We start from the raw sequence: 27241 nt of genomic DNA, 5'->3' as shown, positions 1-27241 counted from the left end.
GGGAAAAAGGCAGGATTATATTAAAGAATAAGGTTGGATAGATTTTTCATTGATTTAAGGTAACATTGGTTAATCATTGGCAAAAGTCATATTGCTGTTGTGTTAATAGTTAATAGTTTTGGATAGGTTAGTTAAAGTATACCCAGTAAGTAAAAAACAACATGGAATAAGCTTGTCAATGAACTAGTCGAGATTAGGTTAGCGAGTCAAAGAGTGTGTGATAAAGTTATCCATATTTAAACTAGTTAAGATGGTGAAGATTGATAGAATAAGCTGGTTCATTGATTGAAGGTTAACCAGAAAATTCACTTGGATGTATTAAGTGAGTCAAAGATTGTGTGATAAGGTTTAGTATAGTTAAACTAGTTAAGTAAGATGGTGAAGATTGGTAGAATAAGATGGTTCATTGATTGAAGGTTAACCAGAAAATTCACTTAGATAAATTGGTTGATTTGATAGGATAGCTGGAGTTATGTTGTGGACGATCCATGCTATATATAATGAAAGTTTAGTATGCCATTTCAATTACGAGTGTGTTATATTTCGTTGATAAATTTAGGAAGTTGCAGGTCTTATTTTAGGTGAGGCATAGTCGATGAACTAGCTGAATCGAAGTTTGGAGTGTCCAAATACAAAAAAGGTAGACCTTTGTGTGGTGTGTGGGTATTTGGTGGCATAGAGCTGGAGAGCAAAAAAACTTTGGTTGATCAACCAAAAAATGGACACTCACTTGTGCCCTTGATAAAACATTTTATTAAGGTGGGGTGCTTAATCCAGAGTGATTCATGGAAAAGCTATACAGATCTTGCCTCTTGAGGATATGTGCAATTCTATGTTAATCATTCAAAACATTTTATGGATGCAGACAGGTGCACCTATCCAAAATATCGAGAGGTCTTAGGGAGATGTAAAAAATTACATTCTCGGTGGTGGAATGCAAAAAGGAATGTTTACTTCAATATTTATTTGTCTTTATCCACCAGGTAAAATTCATTTTTATACGAATTTTGAATTTTATGTATTTTGTTTTTTCATAACTATCATACTAATGTGTTTTATTTTACCACCACAGGAGGTATGAGCGTTTACATCATTTCCTGCTTCAAGCTACCAACTTGTTTCGTGACCCAATGCTCCCACCATCTATAGAGGATCCTCAACCATCTACCTCACAAATTTGAGGTAATAATTACTGTATGCATACAGTACTTATGGTACTTTAGTAGTGACTCTGGATATAATGTGCAGCATAACCATGTAATGCTTGCCAGAACAGAGAACCTGTGGGATAATATCTATTTTTTAGGAAAGTGACTCACGGTGGTGCTAAAACTTATTTGAGGGACAAGTGAATCATAGGTAATTATGATTTAGTTTCACTCCACTTATACTAGGATCCCCCATGATTTTAATTATAGAGAGGGAGTAGAAAACCTTATTTACAGGTGTTGTCCCCTAACATTCATGGTAAAAAAAAAAGAATGTGCAGGGAAATATACTGTGCAAGCGAGCCAAAGTGGAGCCGAGCCATTTGAGGTACATGATATAAATTATAGATAATTATATTTTGATAGCACAGCACATCCATATACCGTGTGCAAAGAACTTGGGTCATTGAGATAATGTTTATTTGTTAGCAAAGTGAGTCGCATGATTACTAAAACCAGTTGAGAGAGGTGTGAATCATATGAATTTATGATATATTTTCACGCCACTTTCAATGGAGCCCCTCATTATTATGATGGGGGGAGGGTATGAAACTTATGAACAGCTGTTTTCCCCTAATAATCTAGGTTGAAAATTAATAAATCACAACATACCGAGTAGGGAAAATATATGGTTCATGTATTTGGCTGGAAGCTAAAGTATTATATAATTACTGTTCAATTTATAGCTATACAGGAATACACTACAAGAAATGGGTGAGTGCTGACTATTTTGCCATGCTTCTCTGTATGGTCAATGAGCCTTGGGCGTAATAACTTTGGTATCGATTGACTAAAATGTGAAAGCCACTTTTCTAAGTTCATTTTATACTTTTGAGACTGATTGTGGGCTGCTATACTTAAGTAGTTGCTCACGAGGAGGGATTGTGCTGTGCATCATTGTACCACTAGCCAGAACAGAAGAGCAGTAAGATAATGTTTTATGCGAGTGACGTAATGTGAATCACAGGTAAATCAGATACTTTATCGTCATGCCATTTACACGAACCATATAATTTTGCAACTCGTTATCTTGTGTTTATTATACATTTCTTATCATTCCTATTGCTGAAAATCATTTTTTTTTTTTTCCAAAACTCTGGTTTCCCACAGGGATCCCATAGGGTTGTTATTGTATGGGGTAGGGTTTGGACTCCTTATAAACAGGTGGTTTGTTCCCTAGATTCATTTTCAAAATGGATAAATCACAAAATAACAATTAGGAAAAATATATGGTTCATGTATTTAGCTATAAATTAAAGTATCATATATTTACCTAAGAACAGTTGTCTCAATTTTTTTGTGGCTTTGCAAATCAATGGTGAATAATTATGCTTATGTTATTGTCCTATGGATTTAGGACTTTTTCATATCTGATGTATTTACTAACTGACCTTTTGAACCCAATGAAACTTCCAAAAGTTTTATGCTACAGGTCTCAAAGTTTTATGCAACAACCATTTCTTAAACCCTATGGAGTTACTTAATAGCTGGTGTGTTTGTTGAAAATGCTTGTGCGGGAACAAAATATTTATTAAGGTCATCTTCATTTACTCTCTGGCTGCCACTTGTGTAATATGTGCTTTAGGGAGAATACAGTATTTATACTGGCATTTAATCAAAGTAAGTGATGTATATAAGAAGCTCTGTGTAATGTACATAAGAAGATCTGTTTAATGTTTACCAAGTGATACAGCAACATTATTTATCAAATGTAATACTTACAGCGGATGAAGACTACAATCCATGAGAAATAGCACCTGAGGCTATGGTAGGTGGTGGTGTTTAGATGTGATACCGTACAATCATCTTTCACTGTTTTCCCCACCCTAATCCCAGGTTTCCTGTGACGCACTTGATACGTGTATTTTTCTAGCCGAGTTTGGTGTGATTTATGCTCATCTCATTCGTACACTGTGTAATTCCCTTTTTATGGTATCCCCACCTGTAAAACATCATTTCCCTCTGAGAATCCATGATAATATGGTTCACTTATAAGAGAAGTAAATTAGTATCTTATCTTCTAACAAACTATATTATCTAATATAAAAAGACTATGAATCTCAAAATTTTTAAATAGCAATAAATGCTATATCTTCAACTTGAATGGGATAAATCAGGTTAACTGCAAGGAAAAATAAGTATTCTGCAATATTAATCTTAATTAAATGCAATTTACACTTTCAAACGATCAGGTATCATAGGAACCTTCTTCTTTTTTGAGATGGAAGAACACTCCTAAAGCTAACGTTGCTAAGAGGAAATAGTGGGAAAACGAGTTTTGTTATGGTATGGGACCACTGAAAATAAGTAGAATATGATGATAAGTGAGGGAAATTACAAGATATTTCCCCAGCTGAATTTCACTTGATTTGTTGTCTTTTAATTAATAAATGAAAACAATGATTTTTGCATTGTGCGCATATGATACTCATAATAACCACCCAAATATTGTTGACATGCAATTACATTCCCTACTCTATCCTACAATTATGACGACCTCATTGGGAAATCATTTGATCCTACATTATCATAATTATTCCTTTTGTCCTATAAATAAGCGATAACTTATGCGCTAGCTGGAACGATAGATACAGTGGTAACAATGGGTAGGTGAGGATGAGCCACCTACCTGCCTGCCTGAGCCAAGCCACTTTTGTCTTTGGTTGCATGGTTACAGAATGTGTTGCTACCAGGGTCCTAATTTTAAACCATCATGGTTGGAACTCTCTCTTACTTTGGCTTGTTATAATAGTTAATTTTTGTCAAGTGCATTTTTACTTTTAATCACTGGAGGAAGAAGTCAAAGATATAACAAAAGAAACTTTTCCTTTTTTAGAAAATCTTAATTTTTTTGTAGCTTTGTAAGGTTAACTGGAGCATGAGCCTAGTGTAACAATTCATCATCATATCTTATCTCGCCAACATTGTACCCAATGCGTAGCAGCCTGTTTACATTCATAGAGCTTCAAATTTGTACAGATTGGCTTCTTTCAACACCCACAAAGTATGTGGTTCATTGTCTGTATGTGATGCTCACATGGGGCCTCAGCAAAGGGGGTGAGACCCCTCTTATGAAGATTGTTAGCAGTCCTCCAACTGTAGCTCGTACTCGATTAAGAGTAACCCAATTTTTTCTACAGAGATTTGTTCCATGGGGAAGAAACTGACATGGGCTCTGTATGGCTTTGCCTGGTGGGCTGTGGTCTGTTTCTCTCCAGCATTCCAGATGGCAATTTGATACTGCATGGGGTCGAGGCTAGTGGTGGTTATGAAGCTTTTGCAGGATTTTGATCTTTGTCTAACCATTCAGTGATCATAGCATGGGTGCTTTTCATCATTCTCTTGTTTATATTTTTGGGTCTTTTAAGGAGCTATTCAGCAGATATTTGGTGGTGTAATGCCTGCCAATCGATTGGGTACTGGGAGGGGAGTTGGTCTTAGGGCACTAGTAATTATGTGACATGCTTGATTGAGGTTGGCATTAACTTTATGGGGATGACATGACCTTTCCCAGACTGGTGAGCAGTATTCGCCAGTGGAGTAGTTGAGTGCCACAGGGGTTATTGTCTTAAGATTGAGGATTTATTTCCCATTTTGAATTAGCAAATTTGCCAAAGAGGTTATTTCTGGTAGCTACCTTCTCCTTTACTTTCCATACAGGCCCCCTAAAAGATAGCGTAACAGGTGCTTCTGATATACCGGAGGCAAGTGACCAGACCCTGCTGGGATCAAGCACCTGTACCTTCCTGTGGGGAACTCAAGACTATTAATCCTTGTGACATTTGGATGTTAACCTGTTACTTCTTCACAAGTCTAGGCCATATGAAATGATGGGCAACCCCCATTTTTGGCAGTTATATCAAGTTTTACCCACTTTTACCCTTGCTATGTTTAGGGTTACCCAATCCTTCCTGGTGAGGGTTGTTTCACTGGGCATCCCTTTGTTTAGGCTAGGCAGCTCCTCATTGGATGGCCATCAGTTGCTTTCCCGCCGCTTTTCTAGCCTGGAGAGTAGCTGCCCGAAAAGGTTCTAGTCCGTTCACTGTTGGGAAGCTTTTGCGGGTTTTCAGTCTTTGCCTTGCTTCCTGATGATTGTGGAATGGATGCAAGGGGTCATTGATTTGTGTATTTTTTTCAGTTCTTGCTAGCATTTCTCGTCTTATATTGGGTGGTGGGATACCGTCTACTTTGTATGAAGATGGTAGAGGTGTTGGTTTTAGAATGCCAGTAATAATCCAACATGACTTATTTAGCACTGTCTACTTCATGTGCATGGCTTAGATTTACACAAAGGGTACTAAAATCTAGGAGCTTGCAGTTGTGTGAGTCATGCCTACGCTTTCTAAAGATTTGGTGATGTAAACACTATATTAGTCAAAACAATATTTAGTTCGTTATTTGATGTTAAAATTAGTAATTCGATAAGACAATGATTGGTCGGTCAAGGGACAAAGGCAGGATAGGGCAGCCAATGGTGGATAAAGGCAGGATTATATTAAAGAATAAGGTTGGATAGATTTTTCATTGATTTAAGGTAACATTGGTTAATCATTGGCAAAAGTCATATGGCTGTTGTTAATAGTTAATAGTTTTGGATAGGTTAGTTAAAGTATACCCAGTAAGTAAAAAAACTACATCGAATAAGCTTGTCAGTGAACTAGCCGAGATTAGGTTAGTGGGTCAAGAGTGTGTGATAAAGTTATCCATATTTAAACTAATTAAGATGGTGAAGATTGGTAGAATAAACTGGTTCATTGATTGAAGGTTAACCAGAAAATTCACTTAGATGTATTAAGTGAGTCAAAGATTGTGTGATAAGGTTTACTATAGTTAAACTAGATAAGTAAGATGGTGAAGATTGTTGGAATAAGCTGGTTCATTGATTTAAGGTTAACCAGAAAGTTCACTTAGATAAATTGATTGATATGATAGGATAGCTGGAGTTATTTTGTGGAGGATCCATGCTCTATATAATGAAAGTTTGGTATGCCATTTCAATTACGAGAGAGGTATATTTCCTTGATAAATTTAGGAAGTTCCAGGTCTTATTTTAGGTGAGTGAACATAATAATTATTCATTTGCACAGCACTATACTCTTGTATACTAAAAAGTATTCTACTCCTGAAACTGTTACTGTGTCAGTAAATGTTGTTTTTAGGCCTACTCAGAATTTATAAACATAATTTTTATATGAATGTTTTTATGAGTAGTTTGTGTTTTTGACCAGGTATCCTCTGTGGTGTAAGGTAGAATGTTTTATTCAGGGAATTTATGGTTTATCGAATATCTCTTGAAGAAAACAGTGGAATACCAGAAGTCTGTCATTCGATTTGTGAAGTATTTCCTTGTTAGGATTCAGGAATTAATACTTTTTTGCTTTACATGGTATACTTTGGGTTGTAATAGTTGTTATTATTAATGTAGTGGACATGTCTAATATGTCATTATTTCCAATATTTTAGAATATTTTTTTATTTTTAGTTTATCATGCAGAATGTTTTACCAAAAGTGTAGTCATGATATTGAAGTGCACAGTAAAATATTCGAGTAAGAAATATATATCTGTAAAATTAACGTTTTTTATTTATTTTTCAGACTAGAATCATCAAAATAAAAGGAAATTATAGTATCCTGCTCAAGCTAGAAAATTAAACTGCTGTAAGACATTCCTAATGACGTCAAGATGAAGATCTGCAGCAAATATTCTAGGATTTACTACAGAAAAAATTCCAGGAGGTTTCAGAAGACAAAATTTAATTTCAAAAGGAGTAGCAAATTGTCTCGACTGAAGTGGCCACACTATCATCAAACATTTTATTGTTACTATTATCACTAGCCAAACTACAACCTATAGTAATATTTTTTAGTGGGGCAGATTTGCACCGACTTGCAGGGGTGCCCTTTTAGCTCGGAAAAGTTTCCTGATCGCTGATTGGTTGGACAACATAATTCTAACCAATCAGATAGCAGGAAAATTTCCGAGCTAGAAGGGCACCACTTTGAGTCAGTGCAAATGAGCCTCATTAAAAAAAAAAAAATAGTATAGTTGGAAACCCTAGTGAAAACCCTTATGATAAATATAATTATAGTCCTTCAAATATTTTAAATGCTCAATTTATTAGAGTTATTGAGATTTTAATGATCTGTGTGTTACAAAGGTCACTCCATTTATATCCCATAGGTTCAATACTAGTCACTAACTGAGAATTGAAGAACAGAAGTCGAGTTAAAGTAAATATGTCATTTACAATATCACCAGATTGTTTGAAGTTTATCAGTCTTTATTTTTGTAATTTAATTATAAAAGCCATTAATTTTTACTCAGTTTAGTAGCTAGTATTCTATTGGCTCCTAATCATTGCTAGTATTCTATTGGCTCCTAATCATTACAGAGTCAGTGCATATAAAGCTATTTTAGTTCATTTTGAATTTTCTGTATCTTTCCCTTAATAAACACAAGTGAAGCTATTTTTTCTAGTAAATTTTAAACGTCTAAAATTTAATTTGAAAATCAGGTCCAGAGCTACATTTTTGAGCATTGACTTTTCTGATTAAAATTCAGATTGCAATTTCTTAATTGTTATTTGATATTAAACGATCACAATTGTTTGAATAGTTAACTGGTTCCAAGTACCTCTTAAAATAATTAGCCAAAATTATTATAGTTCATGTTAAATGGAGTGGCCTTATATTATGTATTATTATGAATGGTTTTTTTTTTTTTTTTTTTTTTTTTTTTTTGAAAAGGTAAATTTAACAATAACAATCAGGTAAGACTAACAAATGTAAATGAGGAAGGACTTCAGCCTTAGAAATTTTGCTGTTCATGTTTTCAATTTTTATTAACTATTGTTGAATCAAATATTGGTTTCCTCTGGACCTCCTTAACATCAGGATTGTATTATTTTTAGAATTGTGTACTGTAAACAAGTTATCTAAATGCGTGACTGAAGGGAAATTTATATTAATCATCTTTTTAGCAATCAATTTAAATTCTAGTACATTAATTGTATGTGGATATAACCTCCAACTACTTATTTTAACCATGAATATTTTTTTCATCTCTATGTATGCCATTTCATCTCTGCCTTTCGAGATTCTCATCCAATTAGTAGCTACTGACATTGAAATTTTCTCCTGAAAAAGGTATAAGCAGATATGCTTAAGATCGTAGCTACTAGATAAAAAAAAAGTCTGGTTTTCTAATTAGCCAGTTTGTCACAGTTCAGTAACTTTTTTTCACCTTTTGGGGGGATAGCATATATTCTAGGAGTCAACACATGTATAAGTTTTGCTATTTTGAATATACTAGAGAAGTAAAATAAATGCTAATTGATGGTTTTTGCTAATATATTTCAAAATATACGAGAGAAGAAAAAAATTAATATCAATGATTTTTTTGGCTTACATATTTCAAAATATACTAGATAAATAAAAAATGCTAATTGATGATTTTGGCTTATATATTTCAAAATATGCTGAAGTAAAAAAATGCTTATTGCTAATTTAGCTTAAATATTTCAAAATAACCGTCCTATTTCCTTTCCTCTTGTAATAATGGCATATATTCTTCTTATTTGAAGACTAAATAAATCCCCAGTACTTGAATTATTTCCATATATTTCACTTGAAGAGAGAGAGAGAACCAAGTATGCTCTGTAAAGAATTAGTTTTTTATTTATTGAATAAATTTATTGTGCGAGTAACTGGTCCATTCATGATTAGAATAATTTTGAATGTTTATGAAGGGAATCCCTGTATTTAAGGTCTTAAATAGTATTGCTAAGTATTAGAAGGCTAATATATTCTCTCTCTCTCTCTCTCTCTCTCTCTCTCTCTCTCTCTCTCTCTCTCTCTCTCTCTCTCTCTCTCTCTCTCTCTCTCTCTCTCTCTCTCCTCTCCCCCCCCCATATGTTGGACCCATTCAAGAACAATTCATAAAATTTCTAATCTAGTGGTAATTACCACTTCATTCTCTCTGTCCATTCATGGAAATGAAAATGTATTTACTAGGGTGAAGTAAAGTGTCCTTTGTAACTGCATTCTCTCTCTCTCTCTCTCTCTCTCTCTCTCTCTCTCTCTCTCAAGTTTAATCTCAAAATTTCACATCAAATGGTTTAATTATTTTAATTAAATTAATAATTTTCCGAAAATATCAATATTTTAATTATTCCAAGAGCTTGTTTACAGTAGATGATCCTATTTAATTTTCTTCAATCTAGTGAATGTTAATTTGTTTAATAATACAGTATTAGAATGACAAAATTGCTATCAAAAGGATAGAATATCTTATCCACTGTTTTTAAGCTTTTCGTAACCTTTATACCAAAGATGGCATTAGCTGCCTCGTGTTCTAGTTCAGAATGTGGTCTATATAGTTAATAATAATTGTAGTTTGGAACATTTTACAAATTAGGTTATATTAAAATGTTTTATGAAGGGAATAGTAATTTGAGTTATGGTAGTCTTAAAAACCATCAGTGAAGTTGGGTTTAATTAATATTCACGAAATACATCTTGATTATAGTAGATGCTCTAAGAGTGGTTTTGATGTAAACTTTAAGGATTAATCCTGAAAGGCTTAATTAAGTATTAGTTATACCCAAGGAAAGGGTCAAGATTAATATTTTGTAAAGAAAATGCTCATATACATCTAGTTTTTGATACGTAGGCTAAACTTGAAAGGGTTTAGGAATTGCAAGTAGACAGTGCTTCTGAGGAAATAAAAATAATCAGTTATTTAGGATATGACCAATTATTTAGGACAATTGGAAGAATAATTACTTTTAGGGAAACTCAAATAATGGATTTTAAAGTAAATTTTCAAGATTATTCCTTAAAGGCTTAATCAAGATATTCCTTAAAGGCTTAATTAAAGGAGTAGTTAAACTTAATGAAAGGGTCAATATATTTGCAAAGAGAATGCTCAGGTACATCTGTGTTTTTGATACGTAAGCTAAACTTGAAAGGGTTTAGGAATGGCACTTAAGCAATGCTTCTGAGAAAACAAAAATAATCTGGTCGTGATCAGTTATTTAGGGCAATGGGAGGAATAATTACTTTTAGGGAAGCTCAAAGAAAAACAAGGGTTCCAGGAAACAATTTTGTGAATACCTGCGAGATTCTACCCAATGTAACATTTTGAAGTAATAAAAAAATTTCTTTAAGTACATTTACACATTTAGAGGGTAGTGGATTTTGGAAATTTCAGTTGGCCTAGAAATGTAGATTGTATCCCTTAAAATGTTAAAAGGGGTTTTGTAGGTAGAATAGCTTTGCAAATCTAAAATGTAACTTCATATAAATAAGTCACGAATCTAAAGAGGTAATTAGGCAGATATCATTTTGAAATTGTATCTTAAAGGTTAGTACTTTTGAAATAATATTTACAGAACAGAGGGTATTGTTATAGTTGAAATTTTCAAGTAGATTAAAAGTGTAGATTTTATACTATTAAAAGTGGGTTTATAGGTGAAATTACTTTGCAAAAAAAGAAAGTTGTTGAAATTATCAATTTGTTTAGAAGTGTAAATTTTAAACGTAAAAGTGTGTTTATATGTAGAATTACTTTGAATTTTTTTTTTTTTTTTAATTATCAATTTGATTAGAAGTGTAGATTTTTAACTATTACAAGTGGGTTTAAAGGTAGAACTGCTTCGCAAATAAAAAAAAATATAAATGGGATGTGAAAAAAATTGTAATTAGGCAGATATGAAAAGCTTAAAACCAGTTGTTTTTTATGTTAAAAATATAGTTTTTTTGGCCATTTACAATTTTATTAAGTACAAATATTATTCCTTAAAACTTGAGATGGGAGATGCTTGTATAATTCATAACTGTACATTGGTTAAAATTATTTCAAATATTTCTTGTAAATAATAGTTGCTATTTACTAATGTCTACCTCTCCAGCACCCACTCTAGCATTTAAGTCACCCATGACAACTACATAATTCTTTCTACACACTTAGTTTATTCATTCCAGAACTCATTCCGCTCTTCTTCACTTTTCTCACTACCTGGCCCATACGCACTGACAAACGCCCAACATTCCCTACCCAACTTAACCCTTACCCACATTAACCTAGATGATATCTCCTTCCATTCCACTACTTTACCTGTCATCCATTCACTCAGCAATAAAGCCACACCCTCTCTCGCTCTTCCCCTTTCAATCCCAGACACTCTACCAGACATTTCACTAAACATCACTTCACCCTTGTGCCCTTGATAAAACATTTAAGTTGGGGTGCTTAATCCAGAGTGATTCATGGGAAAGCTATACAGATCTTGCTTCTTGAGGATATGTGCAGTTCTATGTCAATCATTCAGAAAATTTTATGGATGCAGACAGGTGCACCTATCCAAAATATCGAGAGGTTTTAGGGAGATGTAAAAAATTACATTCTCGGTTGTGGAATGCAATAAGAATGTTTTGTTCAATATTTATCTATCTTTATCCGCCAGGTAAAATTCATTTTAATACAACTTTTGAATTTTATGTATTTTGTTTTTTCATGAACTATCATACTAATGTGTGTTTATTTAACCACCACAGGAGGTCTGAGTGTTCACATCATTTCCTGCTTCAAGCTACCAACTTGTATCCTGACCCAGTGCTCCCTCCAGCGATAGAGGACCCTCGACCATCTACCTCACAAATAAGAGGTAAGAATTACTGTGTGACTACAGTACTTACGGTACTTAAGTAGTGACTGGATATCATGTGCAGCATAATCATGTAATGCTTGCCATAACAGAGAACTTTGGGATAATCTTTATTTTTTTACCAAAGTTACTCACGGTGATGCAAAAACTATTTGAGGGACAGGTGAATCATAGGTAATTATGATTTAGTTTCACTCAACTTATACTAGGGTCCCCCATATTTTTTTTATTATAGGGAGGGGGTAGGAAACCTTATAAACAGGTGTTGTCCCCTAACAATCATGGTAAAAAAAATGAATGTGCAGGGAAAATATATGGTTCATGTACTGTGCAAGCGAGCCAAAGTGGAGCCGAGCCATTTGAGGTATGTAATGTAAATTATTGTATAGATAATTATGATATTTTGATAGCACAGCACATCCATGTACCGCGTGCAAAGAACTTGAGTCATTGAGATAATGTTCATTTGTCAGCAAAGTGAGTAACAAGATTACAAGAACCAGTTGAGAGACGTGTGAATCATATGAATTTATGATATATTTTCACGCCTCTTACAATGGAGCCCCTCATCATTATGATGGGGGTAGGGTATGAAACTTATGAACAGCTGTTTTCCCCTAATAATCATGGTAAAAAAATTAATAAATCACAACATAATGAGTAGGGAAAATATATGGTTCATGTATTTGGCTAGGTGAATTATTATATATTTGCTGTTCAATTTATAGCTATACTGGAATACACTACAAGAAATGGTTGAGTGCTGACTATTTTGTCATTCTTCTCTGTATGGCCAATGAGCCTTGGGCATAATAACTTGGGTATCGATTGACTAAAATGTGAGAACCACTTACTTTTCTAAGTCCATTGTATACTTTTGAGACTGATTGTGGGATGCTATACTTAAGTAGTTGCTCACGAGGAGGGATTGTGCAGGGCATGATTGTACCACTTGCCAGAACAGAAGAGCAGTAAGATGTTTTATGTGAGTGACGTAATGTGAATCATAGTTAAATCAGATACTTTATCTTATGCCATTTACACGAACCATGTAATTTTGCAACTCGTTATCTTGTGTTTATTATACATTTCTTATCATTCCTATTGCTGAAAATAATTTTTTTTTTTTCTCCAAAGTCTGGTTTCCCACAGGGATCCCATAGGGTTGTTATTGTATGGGGGAGGGTTTGGACTCCCTATAAATAGGTGGTTTGCTCCCTATATTCATTTTCAAAGTGGATAAATCATAAAATAACAATTAGGAAAAATATATGGTTCATGTATTTAGCTATAAATTGAAGTATCATATATTTACCAAAGAATAGTTGTCTCAATTTTTTTGTTGCTTTACAAATCAATGGTGAATAATTATGCTTATGTTATTGTCCTATGGATTTAGGACTTTTTCATGTCTGATGTATTTACTAACTGACCTTTTGAACCCAATGAAACTTCCAAAAGTTTTATGCTACAGGTCTCAAAGTTTTATGCAACAACCATTTCTTAAACCCTATGGAGTTATTTAATGGCTGATATGTTTGTTGAAAATTCTTGTGGGGGAACAAAATATATAATAAGGTCATCTTCATTTACTCTCTGGCTGCCACTTGTAATAAGTGCTTTAGGGAGAATACAGTCTATTTATTCTGGCATTTAATCAAAGTAAGTGATGTATATAAGAAGCTCTTGTGTTATGTACATAAGAAGATCTGTTTAATGTTTACCAAGTGATACAGTAACATTATTTATCAAATGGAATACTTACAGCGGATGAAGACTACAATCCATGAGAAATAGCACCTGAGGCTATGGTAGGTGGTGGTGTTTAGATGTGATACCATACAATCATCTTTCACTGTTTTCCCCACCCTAATCCCAGGTGTCCTGTGACGCACTTGATACGTGTATTTTTCTAGCAGAGTTTGGTGTGATTTATGCTCATCTCATTCGTACACTGTGTAATACATTTTTTATGGTATCCCCACCTGTAAAACATCATTTCCCTCTGAGAATTCACGATAATATGGTTCACTTATAAGAGAAGAAAATTAGTATCTTATCTTCTAACAAACTATATTATCTAATATAATCAGACTATGAATCACAAAATATTTAAATATCAATAAGTGCTATATCTTCAAATTGAGCGGGATAAATCAGGTTAACTGCAAGCAAAAATAATTATTCTGCAATATTAATCTTAAATAAATGCAATTTACACTATTTCAAAAGATCAGGTATCAAAATAACCTTCCTTTTTTTTTGAGATGAAAGAACACTCCTAAAGCTAACGTTGCTAAGAGGAAATATTGTAGTGGGAAAACAAGTCTTGTTATGGTATGGGACCACTGAAAATAAGTAAAATATGATGATAAATGAGGAAAATGACAAGATATTTCCCCAGCTGAATTTCACTTGATTTTTTGTCTTTTAATTAATAAATGAAAACAAAGATTTTTGCATTGTGCACATATGATACTCTTAATAACCACCCAAATATTGTTGACTATGTTATTACGTTCCCCACTCTATCCTACAATTATGACCACCTCATTGGGAAATCATTTGATCCTACATTATCATAATTATTCCTTTTGTCCTATAAATACGCGATAACTTATGTGCTAGCTGGAACGATAGATACAGTAGTAACAATGGGTAGGTGAGGATGAGCCGCCTGCCTGAGCCAAGCCACTTTTGTCTTTGGTTGCATGGTTACAGAATGTGATGCTACCAGGGTCCTAATTTTAAACTATCACTGTTGGAACTTTCTCTTACTTTGGCTTGTTATAATAGTTCATTTTTGTCAAGTGCACTTTTACTTTTGATCAGTGGAGGAAGAGGTCTGAAAGATATAACAAAGGAAAGTTTTCCTTTTTAGAGAATCTTAATTTTGTGTATCTTTGTAAGGTTAACTGGAGCATGAGCCTAGTGTAACAATTCATCATCATATCTTATCACGCCAACATTGTACCCACTGCATGGCAGCCTGTTTACATTCATAGAGCTTCAAATTTGTACAGATTGGCTTCTTTCAACACCCACGAAGTATGTGGTTCATTGTCTGTATGTGATGCCCACATGGGGCCTCAGCAAAGGGGGTGAGACCCCTCTTATGAAGATTGTTAGCAGTCCTCCAACTGTAGCTCGTACTCGATTAAGAGTAACCCAATCCTTTCTACAGAGATTTCTTCCATGGGGAAGAAACTGACATGGGCTCTGTATGGCTTCGCCTGGTGGGCTTTGGTCTGTTTCTCTCCAGCATTCCAGATGGCAATTTGATACGCCATGGGGTCGAGGCTAGTGGTGGTTATGAAGCTTTTGTAGTATTTTGATCTCTGTCAAACCATTCAGTGGTCGTAGCATGGGTGCTTTTCATCATTCTCTTGTTTATATTTTTGGGTCTTTGAAGGGGCTATTCAGCAGATATTTGGTGGTGTAATGGCTGCCAATCTATAGGGTACTGGGAGGGCGTTGGTCTTAGAGCACCAGTAATTATGTGACATGCTTTATTGAGGTTGGCGTTAACTTTATGGGGATGACATGACCTTTCCCAGACTGGTGAGCAGTATTTGTCAGTGAAGTAGTTGAGTGCCACAGGGGTTTTTGTCTTAAGATTGAGGATTTATTTCCCATTTTGAATTAGCAAATTTGCCAAAGAGGTTATTTCTGGTAGCTACCTTCTCCTTTACTTTCCATACAGGCCCCCTAAAAGATAGCGTAAAAGGTGCTTCTGATATACCAGAGGCAAGTGACCAGTCGCTGCTGGGATCAAGCACCTGTACCTTCCTGTGGGGAACTCAAGACTATTAATCCTTATGACATTTGGATGTTAACCTGTTACTTCTTCACAAGTCTAGGCCATATGAAATGATGGGCAACCCCCATTTGTGGCGGTTATATCAAGTTTTACCCACTTTTACCCTTGCTATGTTTAGAGTTACCCAGTCCTTCCTGGTGAGGGTTGTTTCACTGGGCATCCCTTCGTTTAGGCTAGGCAGCTCCTCATTGGATGGCCATCAGTCGTTTTCCCACCGCTTTTCTAGCCTGTGAGTAGCTGCCCGAAAAGGTTCTAGTCCTTTCATTGTTGCGAAGCTTTTGTGGGCTTTCAGTCTTGGCCTTGCTTCCTGATGATTGTGGAATGGATGCAAGGGGTCATTGATTTGTGTATTTTTTCAGTTCTTGCTAGCATTTTTCGTCTTATATTGGGTGGTGGGATACCGTCTACTTTGTATGAAGATGGTAGAGGTGTTGGTTTTAGAATGCCAGTAATAATCAACATGACTTATTTAGCACTGTCTACCTCATGTGCATGGCTTAGATTTATACAAAGGGGCACTAAAATCTAGGAGCTTGCAGTTGTGTGAGTCATGCCGACGCTTTCTAAAGATTTGGTGATGTAAGCACATTATATTAGTCAAAACAATATTTAGTTCGTTATTTAAGGTTATATAAAATTAGTAATTCGATGAGGCAATGATTGGTCAGTCAAGGGACAAAAGCAGGATAGCTCAGCCAATGGTGGATAAAGGCAGGATTATATTTAAGAATGAGGTTGGATAGATTTTTCATTGATTTAAGGTAACATTGGTTAATCATTGGAAAATGTCATATTGCTGTTGTGTTAATAGTTTTGGATAGTTTAGTTAAAGTATACCCAGTAAATAAAAAACAACATCGAATAAGCTTGTCAGTGAACTAGTTGAGATTAGGTTAGTTAGTCAAAGAGTGTGTGATGAAGTTATCCATATTTAAACTAGTTAAGATGGTGAAGATTGGTAGAATTAACTGGTTTGTTGATTGAAGGTTAACCAGAAAATTCACTTGTATTAAGTGAGTCAAAGATTTTGTGATAATGTTATCCATTTTTAAACTAGTTAAGATGGTGAAGATTGATAGAATAAGTTGGTTCATTGATTGAAGGTTAACCAGAAAATTCACTTAGATGTATTAAGTGAGTCAAAGATTGTGTGATAAGGTTTACTATAGTTAAACTAGATAAGTAAGATGGTGAAGATTGTTGGAATAATCTGGTTCATTGATTTAAGGTTAACCAGAAAATTCACTTGGATAAATTGATTGAGTTGATAGGATAGCTGGAGTTATTTTGTGGAGGATCCATGCTATATATAATGAAAGTTTAGTATGCCATTTCAATTACAAGTGTGTTATATTTCCTTGATAAATTTAGGAAGTTGCAGGTCTTATTTTAGGTGAGGGGAACATCATAATTATTCATTTGCACAGCACCATACTCTTGTAACTAAGTAATATTTTACTCCTGAAACTGTTACTGTGTCAGTAAATCTTGTTTTTGCTCAGAATTTATATAAATGTTTTTATGAGTAGTTTGTGTTTTTGACCAGGTATCCTCTGCGGTGTAAGGTAGAATGTTTTATTCAGGGAATTTATGATTTATCAAATATCTCTTGAAGAAAACAGTGGAATACCAGAAGACTGTCATTCGATTTGTGAAGTATTTCCTTGTTAGGATTCAGGAATTAATACTTTTTTGCTTTACATGGTATACTTTGGGTTGTAATAGTTGTTATTAATGTAGTGGACATGTCTAATATGTCATTATTTCCAATATTTTAGAATATTTTTTTATTTTTAGTTTAGCATGCAGAATGTTTTACCAAAAGTTTAGTCATTATATTGAAGTGCACAGTAAAATATTCTATTAAGAAAGATTTAGCTGTAAAATTAATGTCTTTTATTTATTTTTCAGACTATTAATGTCTTTTATTTATTTTTCAGACAAGAATCATCAAAAGGAAAGGAAATTATAGTCTCCTGCTCAAGCTAGAAAATTAAACTGCTGTAAGACATTCCTAATGACGTCAAGATGAAGATCTGCAGCAAATATTCTGGGATTTACTACAGAAAAAAAATCCAGAAAATTTCCGAGGAAGACAAAATTTTAAGCTCAAAAGGAGTAGCAAATAGTCTCGACTGAAGAGGCCATACTATCATCATCAAACCTTTTCTTATTATTATTATCACTAGCCAAACTACAATCTAGTTGGAAACCCTAGTGAAAACCCTTATGATAAATATAATTATAGTCCTTCAAATATTTTAAATGCTCAATTTATTAGAGTTATTGAGATTTTAGGGATCTGTGTGTTACAAAGGTCACTCCATTTATATCACATTAGTTCAATGGTAGTCACTAACTGAGAATTGAAGAACAGAAGTCGAGTTAAAGTAAATATGTCATTTACAATATCACCAGATTGTTTGAAGTTTATCAGTCTTTATTTTTGGAATTTAATTATAAAAGCCATTAATTTTTACTCAGTTTAGTAGCTAGTATTCTATTGGCTCCTAATCATTACAGAGTCAGTGCATATAAAGCTATTTTAGTTAATTTTGAATTTTCTGTATCTTTCCCTTAATAAATACAGGTGAAGCTATTTTTTCTAGTAAATTTTAAACGTCTAAAGTTTAATTTGAAAATAAGGTCCAGAGCTACATTTTTGAGCATTGACTTTTCTGATTAAAATTCAGATTGCAATTTCTTAATTGTTATTTGATATTAAACGATCACAATCGTTTAAATAGTTAACTGGTTCCAAGTACCTTTTAAAATAATTAGCCAAAATTATTATAGTTCATGTTAAATGGAGTGGCCTTATGTATTATTATAAATGTTTTTTTGAAAAGGTAAATTTAACAATAACAATCGGGTAAGATTAACTAATATAAATGAGAAAGGACATCTGCTTTAGAAATTTGCTGTTCATGTTTTCAATTCTTTTTAACTATTGTTAAATCAAATGTCAATTTCCTCTGGACCTCTTAACATCAAGGTCGTATAATTTTCAGAATTGTGTAAAATACTGTAAACAAGTTATCTAAACGTGTGACTGAAAGGAAATTTATATTAATCATCTTTTTAGAAATTCAAGTACATTAATTGCATGTGGATATAACCTCCAACTACTTACTTTAACTATGATTTTTTTTCATCTCTGTCTGTGTATACCATTTCATCTCTTTCTTTCAAGATTCTCATCCAATTAGTAGCAACTGACTTTGAAATTTTCTCCTACACAACGTCGAATCTATGGTAGGCCTGCATTTCATTCAAAAAGGTATAAGCAGATATGCTTAAGTCGTAGCTACTAGATAATAAAAAAAATTGTCTGGTTTTCTAATTAGCCACAGTTTGTTACAGTTCAGTAATTTTTTTTTTCTTGGGGGGATGGGTGATAGCTTATCATATTCTAGGAATCTACACGTGTATAAGTTTTGCTATTTTGAATATACTAGAGAAGTAAAATAAAAGCTAATTGATGGTTTTTGCTAATATATTTCAAAATATACGAGAGAAGTAAAAAATTAATATCAATGATTTTTTGGCTTACATATTTCAAAATATACTAGATAAATAAAAAATGCTAATTGAAGATTTTGGCTTATATATTTCAGTATATGCTAAAGTGAAAAATGCTTATTGCTGATTTAGCCTATGTATTTCAAAATAACCGTCCTATTTCCTTTCCTCTATTAATAATGACATATATTCTTCTTATTTGAAGACTATATAAATCCTCAGTACATACATACATATACCAAGGCACTTCCCCCAATTTTGGGGGTTAGCTGACATCAACAAAGAAACAAAAACAAAAAGGGGACCTCTACTCTCTACGTTCCTCCCAGCCTAATAAGGGACTCAACCGAGTTCAGCAGGTACTACTAGGGTGTCACAGCCCACCTTCCCACATTATCCACCACAGATGAAGCTTCATAATGCTGAATCCCCTACTGCTGCTACCTCCGCGGTCATCTAAGGCATCGGAGGCAGCAGCAGGGCCTATCAGAACTGCGTCACAATCGCTCGCCATTCATTCCTATTTCTAGCACGCTCTCTTGCCTCGCTCACATCTATCCTCCTATCACCCAGAGCTTCCTTCACTCCATCCATCCACCCAAACCTTGGCCTTCCTCTTGTACTTCTCCCATCAACTCTTGCATTCATCACCTTCTTTAGCAGACAGCCATTTTCCATTCTCTCAACATGGCCAAACCACCTCAACACATTCATATCCACTCTAGCTGCTAACTCATTTCTTACACCCGTTGTCACCCTCACCACTTCGTTCCTAACCCTATCTACTCGAGATACACCAGCCATACTCCTTAGACACTTCATCTCAAACACATTCAATTTCTGTCTCTCCCTCACTTTCATTCCCCACAACTCTGATCCATACATCACAGTTGGTACAATCACTTTCTTATATAGAACTCTACATTCATGCCCAACCCTCTATTTTTTACTACTCCCTTAACTGCCCCCAACACTTTGCAACCTTCATTCACTCTCTGACGTACATCTGCTTCCACTCCACCATTTGCTGCAACAATAGACCCCAAGTACTTAAACTGATCCACCTCCTCAAGTAACACTCCATTCAACATGACATTCAACCTTGCACCACCTTCCCTTCTCGTACATCTCATAACCTTACTCTTACCCACATTAACTCTCAACTTCCTTCTCTCACACACACTTCCAAATTCTGTCACTAATCGTTCAAGCTTCTCTTCTGTGTCTGCAACCAGTACAGTATCATCCGCAAACAAAAACTGATTTACCTCCCATTCATGGTCATTCTCGTCTACCAGTTTTAATCCTCGTCTAAGCACTCGAGCATTCACCTCTCTCACCACTCCATCAACATGCAAGTTAAACAACCACGGCGACATCACACATCCCTGTCTCAGCCCCACTCTCACCGGAAACCAATCACTCACTTCATTTCCTATCCTAACACATGCTTTACTACCTTTGTAGAAACTTTTCACTGCTTGCAACAACCTTCCACCAACTCCTTATAACCTCATCACATTCCACATTGCTTCCCTATCAACTCTATCATACGCTTTCTCCAGATCCATAAACGCAACATACACCACCTTATCTTTTGCTAAATATTTCTCGCATATCTGCCTAACTGTAAAAATCTGATTCATACAACCCCTACCTCTTCTAAAACAACCCTGTATTTCTAAGATTGCATTCTCTGTTTTATCCTTGATCCTATTAATCATTACTCTACCATACACTTTTCCAACTACGCTTAACAAACTAATACCTCTTGAATTACAACACTCATGCACATCTCCCTTACCCTTGTATAGTGGTACAATACATGCACAAACCCAATCTACTGGTACCATTGACAACACAAAACACACATTAAACAATCTCACCAACCATTCAAGTACAGTCACACCCCCCTCCTTCAACATCTCAGCTCTCACACCATCCATACCAGATGCTTTTCCTACTCTCGTTTCATCTAGTGCTCTCCTCACTTCATCTATTGTAATCTCTCTGTCATTCTCATCTCCCATCACTGGCACCTCAACACCTGCAACAGCAATTATATATGCCTCCCTATTATCCTCAACATTCAGTAAACTTTCAAAATATTCCGCCCATCTTTTCCTTGCCTCCTCTCCTTTTAACAACCTTCCATTTCCATCTTTCACTGTCTCTTAATTCTTGAGCCAGCCTTCCTTACTCTCTTCACTTCTTTTCAAAACTACTACTTATTCTCTTCATATGAATGACCCAATCCCTGACCCCACCTCAGGCCAGCTGCCCTCTTTGCCTCACGTACCTTGCGCTTTACTTCCACATTTTTCTCTTTATATTTTTCATACTTCTCTATACTATTACTCTGCAGCCATTCTTCGAAAGCCCTCTTTTTCTCTTCCACCTTTACCTTCACTCCTTCATTCCACCATTCACTGCCCTTCCTCATGCTGCCTCCAACAACCTTCTTTCCACACACATCACTTGCAATCCCAACAAAATTTTCTTTTACTAACTTCCATTCCTCCTCTAAATTGCCAATTTCTCTTACTTTCACTTCGTCATATATAATTTTCCTCTTACTTTCACTTCGTCATATATCATTTTCAACCTTTCCTGATATTTACTTTTTACCCCCGGTTTTATTAGCTCTTCAACCCTCACTAGCTCCCTTTTACATCCACCTACTCTATTCCCCCATTCTTTTGCTACAACTAATTTTCCTTCCACCAAAAAATTATCAGACATACCATTAGCCATACCCCTAAACACGTGCACGTCTTTCAATCTTCCAAACATTCTTTCAGTTATCAACACATAAACCATTAATGCCCTTTCTACTACTCTTCCATTTGCCACTCTTACCCATGTATACTTATTTTTATCTTTCTTTTTAAAAAAGCTAGGACTTATTACTATCTCTTGTTCAACACACACATCTACCAGTCTCTCACCACTCTCATTTTCACCTGGTACGCCATACTTCCCAGTGACACCTTCTACCTCTCCAGCGCCCACTCTAGCATTTAAGTCACCCATGACAACTACAAAATTCCTTCTACCCAGTCCTTCCACACACCTAGTTAATTCATTCCAGAACTCATTCCGCTCTTCTTCACTTTTCTTACTACCTGGCCCATACGCACTGACAAACGCCCAACATTCCCTACCCAACCTAACCCTTACCCACATTAACCTAGATATCATCTCCTTCCATTCCACTACTTTACCTGTCATCCATTCACTCAGCAATAAAGCCACACCCTCTCTCGCTCTTCCCCTTTCAATCCCAGATATTCTACCAGACATTTTACCAGACATTTCACCAAACATCACTTCACCCTTTCCTTTTATCTTCGTCTCACACAAGGCCAATATATCCATCCTTCTATTCCTAAACATACTTCCAATTTCACATCTTTTACTCTCTATCGTACTACATCCACGCACACTCAAACACCCCAAAACTAGAGTGCGGGGAGCAGTCACTCTCCCCCCAGCTCCATCTTTGTCGATGTCTCACAGGATGTAGATACAGGAGAGGAGGTTCTTAGCCCCCTCGTCCCGTCCTTTTTAGTCACCTCTTACGACACGCAAGGATAACGTTGGCGCTATTCTTGTTTTTATGCCCCCGTGGCCACAGTACTAGGATTATTTCCATATATTTCACTTGAAGAGAGAGAGAACCAAGTATGCTCTGTAAGGAATTGTTTATTTATTGAATAAATTTATTGTGCGAGTAACTGGTCCATTCATGATTAGAGTAATTTTGAATGTTTATGAAGGGAATCCCTGTATTTAAGGTCTTAAATAGTATTGCTAAGTATTAGAAGGCTAATATTCTCTCTCTCTCTCTCTCTCTCTCTCTCTCTCTCCCCCCCCCCCCCCCCCATATGTTGGACCCATTCAAGAGCAATTCATAAAATTTCTAATCTAGTGGTAATTACCACTTCATTCTCTCTGTCCATTCATGAAATGGAAATGAAAATGTATTTACTAGGGTGAAGTAAAGTATCCTTTGTAACTGCATATTCTCTCTCTCTCTCTCTCTCTCTCTCTCTCTCTCTCTCTCTCTCTCTCTCTCTAATGTGCTGCCAGCTCATCTAAGAAACATATCAGGAGTGAGCGTAGATGTGTTCAAGAATAAGCTCGATAAACACCTAAGATGCATTCCAGACCATCCAAGACTGGAGGATGCAAAATACACCAGAAGATGCATAAGCAAATCTGTGGTGGATATACGAGGTGCCTCATACTGAGTGACCTGGGTGAACCCAAACATAGAATAAGGTGCTCGCTCTCTCTCTCTCTCTCTCTCTCTCTCTCTCTCTCTCTCTCTCATCTTGGAATTAAGGTTATATCCACAACATAAATATACCTGTTTATAAATAAGTTTTAGATTGTTTTGAATTTTTAGTTTTTTGCCAAAGTGTTGGTAAGTTTAATCTCAAAATCTCGCATCAAGTGTTTTAATTATTTTCATTAAATTAATAATTTTCCCAAAATATCAATATTTTAATTATTCCAAAAGCTTGTTTACAGTAGATGATCCTATTTAATTTTCTTCAATCTAGTGAATGTTAATTTGTTTAATGATACAGTATTAGAATGACAAAATTGCTATCAAAAGGATAGAATATCTTATCCACTGGTTTTAAGCTTTTCATAATCTTTATACAAAAGATGGCATTAGCTGCCTCGTGTTCTAGTTCAGAATGTGGTCTATATAGTTAATAACAGTTGTAGTTTGGACCATTTTACAGAGTAGATTTATATTAGAATGTTTTATGAAAGGAATAGTAATTTTAGTTATGGTAGTCTTAAAAACCATCAGTGAAGTTAGGTTTAAATTAATATACACGGAATATTTCTCGCTTAAGCTAGGTGTTCTTATATTGGTTTTAATGTAAACTTTCAGGATTAATCCTGAAAGGCTTAATTAAGGATTAGTTATACCCAAGGAAAGGGTCAAGATTAATATTTTGTAAAGAGAATGCTCATATACATCTAGTTTTTGATACGTAGGCTAAACTTGAAAGGGTTTAGGAATTGCAAGTAGACAGTGCTTCTGAGGAAAGAAAAATAATCAGTTATTTAGGATATGACCAATTATTTAGGACAATTGGAGGAATAATTACTTTTAGGGAAACTCAAATAATTGATTTTAAAGTAAACTTTCAAGATTATTCCTTAAAGGCTTAATCGAGATATTCCTTAAAGGCTTAATTAAAGGAGTAGTTAAACTTAATGAAAGGGTCAATATATTTGTAAAGAGAATGCTCAGGTACATCTGTGTTTTTGATAAGTAAGCTAAACTTGAAAGGGTTTAGGAATGGCACTTAGGCACTGCTTCTGAGAAAAGAAAAATATTCCAGTCGTGGTCAGTTATTTAGGGCAATGGGAGGAATAATTACTTTTAGGGAAGCTCAAATAATTGGTTTTAAAGTAAACTTTCAAGATTATTCCTAAAAGGCTCAATTAAAGGAGTAGTTAAACTTAATGAAGGGGTCAGTATATTTGTAAAGAAAATAGTCATATACATCTAGTTTTTGATACGTAGGTTAAACTTGAAAGGGTTTAGGAAGTGTACTTAGGCACTGCTTCTGAGAAAAGAAAAATATTCCAGTTGTGGTCAGTTATTTAGGGCAAGGGGAGGAATAATTACTTTTAGGGAAGCCTAAAGAAAAACAAAGGTTTCACGAAACAATCTGGTGAATACCGGCGAGATTCCTTCCAATGTAACATTTTGAAGTAATATAAAAATTTCCTTTATTACATTTACATATTAAGAGAGTAGTGGATTTTGGAAATTTCAATTGGCCTAGAAATGTAGATTGGTATCCTTTAAAATGTTGAAAGGGGTTAAGATAGAATAGCTTTGCAAATCTAAAATGTAACTTCATATAAATAAGACACAAATCTAAAGTGGTAATTAGTCAATTATATTCACAGATTCAGAGGGTATTTTTGGTTGAAATTTTCAAGTGGATTAAAAGTGTAAATTTTAAACTATTGAAAGTGGGTTTATAGGTAAAATTACTTTGCCAAAAAAAAAAAAAAATTGGTTGAAATTTTCAATTTGATTAGAAGGTTAGATTTTAAGCTATTAAAAGTGAGTTTATGGGTAGAATTAGTTTGCAAAAAAAGAAAGTGGTTGGAATTATCAATTTGATTATGTGTAGATTTTAAACTCTTAAAAGTAGGTTTATAGGTAGAATTGTTTTTATAAAAAATGTGGTTGAAATTTTCCGTTTAATTACAAGTGTAGATTTTGAAATGTTAAAAGTGGGTTTATAGGTAGAATTGCTTCGCAAATAAAAAAAAATATATTGTAAATGGGATGTGAAAAAAATAATGTAAGTAGGCAGATATGAAAAGCTTAAAACCAGTTTTTTTTTTTTTTTTTTGTTAAAAATAGTTATTTTGGCCATTTACGATTTTATTAGGTACAAATATTAATCAAAACTTGAGATGGAAGATGTTTGTATAATTCATAACTGTATATTGGTTATAATGGTTATTTCAAATATTTTGTTGTAAATAATAGTTGCTACTCAATAATGTCAATTGCATAAGAGAAATTGGTATGGACGAAAATACTTGAAGGTACAAGAGCTTGAGTCTTGAATGATAATTTATGGCAAAAAAGTGACTTACCTCTGCTAATAGTATAACTGCATGTATTGAATAAGTAAAGGTAGATGGTCCAGCATTTTGACGTCAGTATTATGGGTCATTATTGACTACTTTAGTCATATCCTTGGTTCATTATAGTCGAGCTTGAAAGGGTTACGTGTAATTCATAAGATTTGAGTACAATATAGTTGAATAGCTTAATGAATCAACTTTATACGAGAAGTCGAGCAATACTGGGGTTTAGCAAAGGAGTTAATTCTTAATATCCTCATAGTCACCACTAATAGGGATATCAAGAATTTACCCCATTGGCTAAACCCCGAGATTGCTCAACTTCAGATATCTCATATCTGTTATGAATGAAGAAATTTACCCAAATTATCTATTCAAATATCTGGTACCCAATCTCATGAATGAATGAAGAAATTTACCCAAATTATCTATTCAAATATCTGGTACCCAATCTCATGAATGAACCTTTTCCAGCTCTATAATGAACCTAGAATATCACTAAAGTAGTCAGTAATGTCCATATCACTGAGGTCAAAATACTGGGCCATCTACCTTTATTTATTCAATATATGCAGTTTTACTATTAGCAGAGGTATGTCACTTTTTTTTTGCCATAAATTATCATTAAAGATTCAAGCTCTTGTATTTTAAAGTATTTTTGTCTATACCAAATTTTCTTATGTAACTGACATTATTAAGTATGTCATAAAAAATATATTAAACTTCATTAAGCTGTTAAGATATGTTTACCATATTCAAACATTGCATTGTAACTAATGAGGAATTAGAAAATAAAATGCATAAAAGTATTACAATTTTTTATTTAGTTTCCCCTGGTACATAAAAAGAAAATGGGATGAAATGAAAATGGAAAATAAAAAAAAAATGGAAATAAAAAAAAATATATTTAAGGACCAAGAGTGTTCTCCCTAAACGCCCCCCTCCCCCTTTTAGCACCAGTAAATGCCTTATTCCCCATGAAGAATGGACCAAAAAGCTCATGAAATAGTCTTCTCCTAACTAGTCACTTGTCCTTTTGGACTGTTATTAATCCCCCATGTACAGAATTTGTTCACCCCCCAAATGGGGTATGAGAGCAGTAGTACCAATGTTTTATGGTTGAATATATGCAGTCAAGATGGCCGAACTGTCTGGTAATTCATTTTGGACCAAAGTCCACTTTTTAATCCAGCTCTTTGTCAAATAGGGTTTTACCTGACTAAAGTCATGATAAATACTAGCCTTATTTCCATTAGATAATATTGCTCAAAAGCTTCTTTAACATGGCTATAAATTAAAGTATTAGGTACAAAAGTGTACCTAAATATGGGAACCTTTAACACATTATGGATTAAGTAAAACTTAGAAATTTGTTAAAAGA

General features: G+C 34.5%; 1 long non-coding RNA gene across 4 annotated transcripts in view; it reads left to right on the top strand.

Annotated features, from left to right (window-relative positions):
* The window catches only part of LOC137653803 (uncharacterized), a 39550-nt gene extending 20884 nt beyond the window's left edge, over nt 1-18666 (top strand). For 2 of the 4 annotated variants that reach the window (XR_011046547.1, XR_011046550.1), the window contains exons 4-7: nt 1073-1182; nt 6805-7062; nt 11767-11876; nt 17637-18666. This is a non-coding gene — a long non-coding RNA (uncharacterized lncRNA). The remainder of the gene's footprint in view (nt 1-1072; nt 1183-6804; nt 7063-11766; nt 11877-17636) is intronic. The other 2 variants (XR_011046549.1, XR_011046548.1) reach the window with 2 other exon arrangements.
* The last annotated feature ends 8575 nt before the right edge of the window (nt 18667-27241 follow it).

The sequence above is a fragment of the Palaemon carinicauda genome, chromosome 14 (assembly GCF_036898095.1).
Source record: "Palaemon carinicauda isolate YSFRI2023 chromosome 14, ASM3689809v2, whole genome shotgun sequence".
In the NCBI taxonomy this organism is placed as follows: Eukaryota; Metazoa; Arthropoda; class Malacostraca; order Decapoda; family Palaemonidae; genus Palaemon; species Palaemon carinicauda.
This window is presented reverse-complemented; position numbering and strand designations above follow the sequence as displayed.